Raw genomic sequence first — 11,163 nt, forward strand, 5'->3', positions numbered from 1 at the left:
TTATTGAGTACAGAAGTAGTTACAGGTTGTGTATCTGAATTTAAGAGTATTTCTTAGAGATTTACAATGACAATGGTCACACTGACAAATGTGACAATAGCGCATGTTCTTTATTTTGCCTTTGTTTAAATCAGGTCACTGAGAACACATTCTCTTTTACCATAACCTTATTTGGCTTTTACTATATCAACATGTCTTATCTTTAAAAAAATCCAAGCTTCATACAACTGGAATGACAGCTCGGAATAGTCTGTGACTCCCCTTCCTTATAATTATATCCATCCAAATGATATCTGCCTCTGAAATTGCCTTAGGCTATGTCTCAGTAACACACACACACAGTTGTCTTTGTTATTAAATGCAGTGCATGCTGCTGTAGTTTTTATCCAAATGATTTAGTAGTCATTAGTAGGTAGATTGCAGCTGGTGCTTGTCTCCACGTTGCCTTGTCTTTTCTCCTCCCTCTCCTTCTCTTCCCCCACTCCTCCTAATGAGCCATGCCGTGGCGCCTCTATGGTCTCATACTGCTGTGTGTGTGTCTGCTGCTGTCCTCGCCCAGGGCTGATGGTCTTCTTTGAGTCCCTGGGCCTGATGTCCCTGCCCATCCCCATCTCTCTCAACACATCTGTCCTCTCTGTGGCCTGGAACCAGCTCTGTATTGTGGACCACCTACTCTGGGCCCTCTGGGCTGCAGGAGCTCCGCCTCAGCCACAGGATGAGTGTGACATCCTGTACCGGTGGCTACTTAATGGAAGGCTAAAGATGGCCACTGACCTGGTGTATGCTGAGCCAGCACATCTCACACATTGCATGCTCCTCACCTTATCTGTCATGTCTATCTGTCCACGGGTCCTGAAGCCTAATGAGAAAGTTTCTCACCTCAGCTTCACCACAAAGCCAGAGACAGAGCTGGATACCTCCACAGTGGAAACCACACTGCCTATACACATACATCACTCCCTATACTCATCCATCAAAAGGGATTTTGGAAGTCTCTCTGGTTCATGAAAGCAAGCATTAAAGGGAATCTTCAATGTAAAGAGCCTCACTCAACCACCATACCTTCACGAAGATGCCCCTCAGTCTCGCTTTCTATCTGACCAATACACATTAGAGGACCTAAGCTATGAAGAGTGCTTTTTTTCTGAATTCAACACCATCTGTAGCCCCACTCAAGGAGCCTTACACCACGTGTTTACCCATTAAGGAGCCCAGGTTGTTACAGGCCAATACTCCCCTGGTAACTCAAGCACCGTAGAGTCAACAAGTTTCACAAACCAGGGTGGCTCCTCACCTTCACCCACTCCCAGAACCCTCACTCTGCAGGGCTCCTCATCAGTCATAGGCCTGTTGGCTGTGTTGTGTGTGCTGGTGCGTCTCCTCATGCTAGCAGTGCTGCTGGTCCTGAAAAATATACTTGCCCATTACCAAAGCGTGGCCCCACCTCAGCAATCATGAGAGCAAAATATTCTAAAAACCTTTTGTTTATCAGATTATTTTAACTGGTACTGTAACACACAACTCAATGGCCTTTTGGTTTCAGTGTCCATCCTGAGACTGGAAGGTTGGGAGTTCAATTCCCAGCCAAGTCATACCAAAGATTGTAATGGGACTGGTGCATCTCTGCATGACACTCAGCATTAAGGAGATAGATTTAATGCTAAGGCCCTGTGATAGACTAGCGTCCTGTCTAGGGGGTGTACTTGTACATCAACCTACCTCGTAGGTGCCTGCTCCTATGAGCCATTCTGACTCGCACAAGCCGCGGCTCGTGCATGGCTAAATACTTACTGTAAGGGATTTACAAAATATCAACAGCAGGGACAACTTTTCCCCCTGAGTGTCGAAGAAGAACATACACTAACATATACCAGTATTTATATTTGTATTCAATTTGTGCAACGGCACTATTATCAGCAGTGCAATTGCTCAAATGTAACTGTACCTCAGTTTTCTAGTTGTGTGTAACTTCTATACAACCAGCGAGCCAACTAAACAAAAAACTTGAATGCTAAAAGATACAATTAACATATTTAAATAAATAATTTGATAAATGTCCACTTCTCATCTATTAGCAACGCCTGGGCAGAGGATCACAACCATGATGTGGTTCTATTTCAATTACTTGTTCGGTCTCTCACTATGGGTAATGCCTGGTAGGGGGTGGAGTCTAGGAGGATCCAATCACACAACGTCTGCCATAGACAGACCGGCGCAATGGCCAAAAGTGGACCACTCCACTTCCCATATTAAGGGCCGTAGTCCGCTCCTATCTTCACTTCTTTCATCTTCCTCACGGATTCGATTAAGATTCTCTACTCTCCTCAGCATCGACTTGGACCCCCGCTTTTTGGACACCCATTCAAATTAGTGGATTCGGCTCAGCCGCAAAGTGGTAGGCCACACAACCTCACAGAACGGGAATGCTGAGTGCTGAAAATCATCTGTCCTCGGTTGCAGCACTCACTACCGGGTTCCAAACTGCCTCTTGAAGCAACGTCAGCACAATAACTGTTAGTCGGGAGCTTCATTAAATGGGATTCCATGGCCGAGCAGCTGCACACAAGCCTAAGATCACCATGCGCAATGCCAAGCGTCGGTGTAAAGTGGTGTAAAGCTCGCCGCCATTGTACTCTGGAGCAGTGGAAACGCGTTCTCTGGAGTGATGAATCACGCTTCACCATCTGGCAGTCTGACGGACGAATCTGGGTTTGGCGGATGCCAGGAGAACGCTACCTGCCCCAATGCATAGTGCAAACTGTAAAGTTAGGTGGAGGAGGAATAATGGTCTGGGGCTGTTTTTCATGGTTGGGGCAAGGCCCCTTAGTTCCAGTGAAGGGAAATCTTAACGCTACAGCATACAATGACATCCTGGAAGATTCTGTGCTTCCAACTTTGTGGCAACAGTTTGGGGAAGGCCCTTACCAGTTTCAGCAAGACAATGCCCCCATGCAAAAAGTGAGGTCCATAAAAAAATGGTTTGTCGAGATCAGTGTGGAAGAACTTGACTGGCCTCAACCCCATTGAAAATCTTTGGGATGAACTGGAACGCCGACTGCGAGCCAAGCCTAATCGCCCAACATCAGTGCCCGACCTCATTAATGCTCTTGTGGCTGAATGGAAGCAAGTCCCTGCAGCAATGTTCCAACACCTAGTGGAAAGCCTTCCCAGAAGAGTGGAGGGTGTTATAGCAGCTAAGGGGGGACCAACTTCATATTAATACCCATGATTTTGGAATGAAATGTTCAACGAGCAGGTGTCCACATGTCGGAGTGGTGCTGGAGATGATGACTATTTTTTTAAATGACCATTTAAGCACACTGTCTTGAGGCTCACCCTCTACAGAGTGGATTTCCCCCCTCCCAGAACATCAACCTCCTAAAACGAGAACGGCAACAAGGGAATCCTGGGGGAGTGAGGAATACCTCAGGTGTGGAGCACATCCTCGGAGGTAAGAGCCAGAGTTTATCCTACTAGGATCCACTAGGCTCGTATAACCTTTTCAGGCTGGTCACTAGTTTTCCGTCCCCTTGGTTAAATATCCTGGAGTGTCAATTCCACTCTATCCTACGGTAGAAGGTTTTTGGCTGCACTAACAACCCGCAACCGCTAGGGCGTTTTCGCTCCCTTCATCTAACAGATGATGCAGCAGGCACTCTTCACCTGTTCCGCTAAGTTTTAGTGAAAGCCACTGTTGGGCACCATGCTTAGAGTGTTGTTTCTCACAAACAGCGTCCCGGGTTTGTCTCCTTGTCCTGCCGTCCGCTACATGGATACCAATATGACGTGTTTCGATGGTCCCATAGCCACCATCTTGCATGTGCTTACAAGGGTTATGCCGCCGTAACAGATCTTCTGCTCTTTTCCTCTGCTACTGTGCTACTGCCTAGCTGTCATCAGCCGGTTAATTTGGGTGCAGGAGCAATACAACAAGAGTACACTCCGTCTAATAAAATTGCTCTAAGGAGAAATTGCGTTCCACACGCCTATAATCGGCAGGTTTATGAGTACGCCTTGGCAACTACTGTTACTCAGGGATCTGCTGACCCATGTGAACTGAGCGATTTTTCATCCCCGTCCGGACATGGTGGTCTTTTGGGGTTGGCCAATGAGAGGATAAATCTTAATGAGACAGGCCTACCGCTGAAAGATGTGGAGACTATTCAGAACGCTAAAGCTCCAGCCACACGCTCACTATATAACAATAAGTGGCATGTATTTGCAACACAGTGCAATCAGAAACAGATAATTCCCTTTCTTTGCTTCATTCCAGAGGTACTTTGCTTTCTGCTGGACCTTTTTGACAAGGGAAAAGCTTTTTTCCACTATATAGGTGCATTTAGCTTCCATCTCTGCCTGCCATATATAGGCTTCAACAATACAGTGGGGAAGAACCCCCTGATCTGTTTTTTTATCAAGGGCATACATCACCTAGGTACAGTGCATTCGGAAAGTATTCGCACCCCTTCACTTTTTCTACATTTTGTTACATTACAGCCTTATTCTAAAATTGATTAAATAATTTTTTCCCCTGCTCAATCTACACACCATAACGATTAGACATTTTTGCAAATGTATTAAATATAAAAAAACAGATACCTTATTTAAGTATTCAGACCCTTTGCTTTAAGACTCGAAATTGAGCTCAGGTGCATCCTGTTTCCATTGATCATCCTTGAGACGTTTCTACAACTTGATTGGAGTCCATCTGTGGTAAATTCAATTGATTGGGCATGATTTGGAAAGGCACACCCCTGTCTTTATAAGGTTTATAAGTTGACAGTGCATGTCAGAGCAAAAACCAAGCCATGAGGTCGAAGGAATTATCCGTAGAGCTCTGAGACAGGATTGTGTCGAGGTGCAGATATGGGGAATGGTACTAAAAGAAATTCTGCAGCATTGAAGGTCCCCAAGAACACAGTGACCTCCAACATTCTTAAATGAAAGAAGTTTGGAACCACCAAGACTCTTCCTAGAGCTGGCCACTCGGCCAAACTGAGCAATTGGGGGAAAGGGCCTTGGTCAGGGAGGTAACCAAGAACCCTGGGAGAACCTTCCAAAAGGACAACCATCTCTGCAGCACTCCACCAATCAGGCCTTTAAGGTAGAGTGGCCAGATGGAAGCCACTCCTCAGTAAAAGGCACGACAGCCCGCTTGGAGTTTGCCAAAAGGCACATAAAGACTCTCACACCATAAGAAAAAAGATGCTGTGGTCTGATGAAACCAAGATTGAACTCTTTGGCCTGAATGCCAAGCGTCACGTCTGGAAGAAACCTGGCACCATCCCTACGGGAAAGCATGGTGGTGGCAGCATCATGCTGTGGGGATGTTTTTCAGCGGCAGGAACTGGGAGACGAAAGATGAACGAAGCAAAGTACAGAGAGATCTGCTCCAGAGCAGGACCTGAGACGGGGCGAATGTTCACTTTCCAACAGGACAAAGACTAAGCACACAGCCAAGACAACACAGGTGTAGCTTGGGGACAAGTCTCTGAATGTCCTTGAGTGGCCCAGGCAGGGCCTGGACTTGATCCCAATCAAACATCTCTGGAGTAGAAGTCGGCCGATTATGATATTTCAATGCCGATACCGATACCGATTATTGGGGGACCAAAAAAGCCGATACCGATTAAATCGGACAATTTTTATATACACTGCTCAAAAAAATAAAGGGAACACTTAAACAACACAATGTAACTCCAAGTCAATCACACTTCTGTGAAATCAAACTGTCCACTTAGGAAGCAACACTGATTGACAATAAATTTCACATGCTGTTGTGCAAATGGAATAGACAACAGGTGGAAATTATAGGCAATTAGCAAGACACCCCCAATAAAGGAGTGGTTCTGCAGGTGGGGACCACAGACCACTTCTCAGTTCCTATGCTTCCTGGCTGATGTTTTGGTCACTTTTGAATGCTGGCGGTGCTTTCACTCTAGTGGTAGCATGAGACGGAGTCTACAACCCACACAAGTGGCTCAGGTAGTGCAGCTCATCCAGGATGGCACATCAATGCGAGCTGTGGCAAGAAGGTTTGCTGTGTCTGTCAGCGTAGTGTCCAGAGCATGGAGGCGCTAGCAGGAGACAGGCCAGTACATCAGGAGATGTGGAGGAGGCCGTAGGAGGGCAACAACCCAGCAGCAGGACCGCAACCTCCGCCTTTGTGCAAGGAGGAGCAGGAGAAGCACTGCCAGAGCCCTGCAAAATGACCTCCAGCAAGCCACAAATGTGCATGTGTCTGCTCAAACGGTCAGAAACAGACTCCATGAGGGTGGTATGAGGGCCCGACGTCCACAGGTGGGGGTTGTGCTTACAGCCCAACACCGTGCAGGACGTTTGGCATTTGCCAGAGAACACCAAGATTGGCAAATTCGTCACAGATGAAAGCAGGTTCACACTGAGCACGTGACAGACGTGACAGAGTCTGGAGACGCCGTGGAGAACGTTCTGCTGCCTGCAACATCCTCCAGCACGACCGGTTTGGCGGTGGGTCAGTCATGGTGTGCGGTGGCATTTCTTTGGGGGGCGCACAGACCTCCATGTGCTCGCCAGAGGTAGCCTGACTGCCATTAGGTCCCGAGATGAGATCCTCAGACCCCTTGTGAGACCATATGCTAGTGCGGTTGGCCCTGGGTTCCTCCTAATGCAAGACAATGCTAGACCTCATGTGGCTGGAGTGTGTCAGCAGTTCCTGCAAGAGGAAGGCATTGATGCCATGGACTGGCCCGCCCGTTCCCCAGACCTGAATCCAATTGAGCACATCTGGGACATCATGTCTCGCTCCATCCACCAACGCCACGTTGCACCACAGACTGTCCAGGAGTTGGCGGATGCTTTAGTCCAGGTCTGGGAGGAGATCCCTCAGGAGACCATCCGCCACCTCATCAGGAGCATGCCCAGGCGTTGTAGGGAGGTCATACAGGCACGTGGAGGCCACACACACTACTGAGCCTCATTTTGACTTGTTTGAAGGTCATTACATCAAAGTTGGATCAGCCTGTAGTGTGGTTTCCACTTTAATTTTGAGTGTGACTCCAAATCCAGACCTCCATGGGTTGATAAATTGGATTTCCATTGATTATTTTGGTGTGATTTTGTTGTCAGCACATTCAACTATGTAAAGAAAAAAGTACTTAATAAGATTATTTCTTTCATTCAGATCTAGGATGTGTTGTTTAAGTTTTTTGAGCAGTATATATTTATAATAATGACAATTACAACAATACTGAATGAACACTTTTATTTTAACTTAATATAATACATAAATAAAATCTATTTAGTCTCAAATAAATAATGAAACCTGTTCAATTTGGTTTAAATAATGCAAAAACACAGTGTTGGAGAAGAAAGTAAAAGTGCAATATGTGCCATAAGATAAGTTTAATGCTAGCTAGCAATTTACCTTGGCTCATTGCAGCCACAATGCCCTTTTGACCCTGCACTCGCGTAACAGGTGGTCAGCCTGCCACGCAGTTTCCTCCTAGATTGCAATGTAATCGGCCATAATCGGTGTCCAAAAAGGCTGATTAGCGATTGTTATGAAAACTTGCATTAATTGGTCGACCTCTACTCTGGAGACCTGAAAATAGCTGTGCAGAGACGCTGCCCATCCAACCTGACAGAGCTTGAGAGGATCTGCAGAGAAGAATGGGAGAAACATCGGCCATAGTGTAACCGAAAGGTTGCAAGATCGAATCCCCAAGCTGACAAGGTAAAAACCATTTTGGAATGGTAGTTAGTGACAAATCTCTTATTCCCGAACATTTGTTTTGCTTTCTTTGCCTGCTGTTGCTGACTCTGTAATAGTCACGTTGCATGATGCATAATGCATCATAGTGTGAGACTTTCTGTATTTTTTAAGTTATATATCTTGAAAACTGATTTGCTGACATGCAAAACATTTTGGGACTGTATCAACAGTGGACTAAATGAAACAAATACCAAAAGATAATTCCACTCAAATACTTCCTTTAAGTTAGCAATACCTATCCAGGCATTATAAGATCGGATATGCATCAGCAACGTCTGGGCAGAGGAACATGCCCAATAATTTCAGAGCATATATGAACAAATAGATATAAATATCCCACAATGATGAATTTACTCGAATGACATCGGTGATGAACTGCATAACAGTGCAATAGGCTACTTCTTATGTGCTTCCCATTGCACAGGGATACATACTATATTTTCCTCAAACCCCAATGTACAATCATGGTGAAAGCTCATCATGACATCGCCCATTAAAATTGCTTAATTGCCTACTGTAATCCTGGCTTTATTTAATTGCAGGAAGATTCGGTGTCGGCTCTTTTCAAGAAGAATTTTAGCAAATGCAATAGATAGTGGTTATAGCAATTTTTGTCAAAATAAAATAAAATGGTTATTTGGTTGTCGTCTTCTTGCCATGTAGCTCGGTACCAGATAGCCTCTTTTAGAATCAGAGATTGAAATACTTACACACGCCTCTAACATGCAGGCTCAGCATTCCCGAACAAGTCAGAATGTTGAACAAACTTAATTTCAATTTACTTGAACTTTTTGTCCACCAATTTTGTCCCTATGTCGGATCTAATCTGATACAAAATATCCACAGGGAAGTGTTATCAACCCGACCTTTCAGTACGCTGGTCTGTATATCGTTTATATTTACAATTTTTATTTTCAATACTGATACAATTCGCACAAATAGTGGACCACTTCCCATAAATGTGCTTCGGTCCACATATTTGGTTATTATTTACATATTGTGCATCACGTGCAATGCATCAAGAGATCTAAAATATAAGAGACAGAACCTACCAGCGCCCTAAAAAGTAGAGTAAACAACACCTTCCTGTGGATACCCTGTCTCCACATCCTACCACCAAAAGGACCAACAGCATGTAGGCCTACAACTGGTAAAGTGTAAATATAATTGCATTCAACATTCTGGCTTTTCTCTTCTTTAGGGTGACTTCGGTCATGGTAACAGTCTGATATTTTGGCAAGGTACCAGATTACATGACGTTTTGAATTTTGCATAGAATCTGGAGGTGTGTTCACTTGCCAGGCTCTACCTTGGACAATAGTGAACAACTGCAGCCCGCAATTCACGGTGTTCCTGCATGTGGGCATTCCTGCATCTGCAGGAACCTCCCCCCCTCGAGCATCCCATTGGTTCCTGCATGAACGCCCCCCTCGAGCACAACATCTTCATGCTTGTGTGACACTTTTGAATGTGGGTCAAAAGGGAAATAAAAGTATTATGAGTTTTTTCACTAGTAGACTGCGTCCTTCGATCCCGTCTGCTGAACACCTGCCCTCACCGTTGTTAACAGAACTGCGGGAAAAACAGTGCCCGACAGGTGGGGGCGAAGGACACTGTCTACTGCTAGCACAGTAGGCGGGAGTGACACTACGTGCTAACTAGCTTGCTAATTAGCTAGCTAGCACACGGTGTCGCCTCTGCCCCTGCTTTGTACTGGAAAAAAACGTGCCCAACAGGCAGGAGCGAAGTACACTGTCTACCAGTGTCACCTACTGCTAGCTTCTCCGGTACACAGCAGGTGGGAGGTGGAGGCGACACTGTGTGCTATTTAGCTTGCTAGTTGACTAGCTACCCTTAAGGAAAACAATTGCAGTCAGAGTGCAGTATAACTGCAGTACACTGTAGTATAACTGTAGTTAGAGTGCAGTATAACTGCAGTATGCTGCAAATACTGCATCCAAAATATGTTTTTTTACTGCAGTAATTTTGCAGTGTAACTGCAGTTACAGTGCAGTATAACTGCAGTACACTGCAGTTATTCTGCAATTACTGCATCCAAAATACCAGTCCACTGAACTTACTGCAATCTTTTTTGTAAGGGTAGAAAACGGTGTCGCCCCCGCCTTCCATGTACCGGGATCCTCCTTAGGACTAGCTGGCTAAGGTAGCACTCAGTTTCCTTCACTCCCTCCTGCTTAACACCTTCCCTTGCCATATTTAACTGAACCGTGGGAAAACAGTGTCCGACAGGCAGGGGCAAAGGACACTCTACCGGTGTGTACTAACTATAGCCAGCTACGTTGTTGCCCCCGCCTCTTCTGTGGGGTTTATATGCGGTTGGGATTCAATGTTATGGTGCATTACCGTCATTGACTGTATTGGAGCCCTCCTGCCTATGTACTGGAGTCATAACTTAAAATTGACCAATAGAAGTAAACTCAGCAAAAAAAGAAACGTCCTCACTGTCAACTGCGTTTATTTTCAGCCAACTTAACATGTGTAAATATGTGTATGAACATAACATGATTCAACAACTGAGACCTAAACTGAACAAGTACCACAGACATGTGACTAACAGAAATGGAATAATGTGTCCCTGAACAAACGGGGGTCAAAATCAAAAGTAACTGGTGTGGCCACCAGCTGCATTAAGTACTGCAGTGCATCTTCTCCTTATGGACTGCGCCAGATTTGCCAGTTCTTGCTGCGAGATGTTACCCCACTCTTCCACCAAGGCACCTGCAAGTTCCCGGACATTTCTGGGGGGCAATGGCCCTAGCCCTCACCCTCCGATCCAACGGGTCCCAGACGTGCTCAATGGAACACTGACATTCCTGTCTTGCAGGAAATAATGCACAGAACGAGCAGTATGGCTGGTGGCATTGTCATGCTGGAGGGTCATGTCAGGATGAGCCTGCAGGAAGGGTACCACATGAAGGAGGAGGATGTCTTCCCTGTAACGCACAGCGTTGCGATTGCCTGCAATGACAAGCTCAGTCCGATGATGCTGTGACACACCGCCCCAGACCATAATGGACCCTCCACCTCGATCCCGCTCCAGAGCGCAGGCCTCGGTGTAACGCTCATTCCTTCGACGATAAACGTGAATCTGACCATCACCGATGGTGAGACAAACCGCGACTCGTCAGTGTAGAGCACTTTATCCAGTCCTGTCTGGTCCAGCAACGGTGGGTTTGTGCCCGACGACGTTGGCGACGTTGTTGCCGGTGATGTCTGGTGAGGACCTGCCTTACAACAGGCCTACAAGCCCTCAGTCCAGCCACTCGCAGCCTATTGTGGACAGTCTGAGCACTGATGGAGGGATTGTGCGTTCCTGGTGTAACTCGGGCAGTTGTTGTTGCCATCCCGTACCTGTCATGCAGGTGTGATGTACGGATGTACCGATCCTG

The sequence above is a fragment of the Salmo salar genome, chromosome ssa24, assembly GCF_905237065.1.
Source record: "Salmo salar chromosome ssa24, Ssal_v3.1, whole genome shotgun sequence".
NCBI lineage: Eukaryota > Metazoa > Chordata > Actinopteri > Salmoniformes > Salmonidae > Salmo > Salmo salar.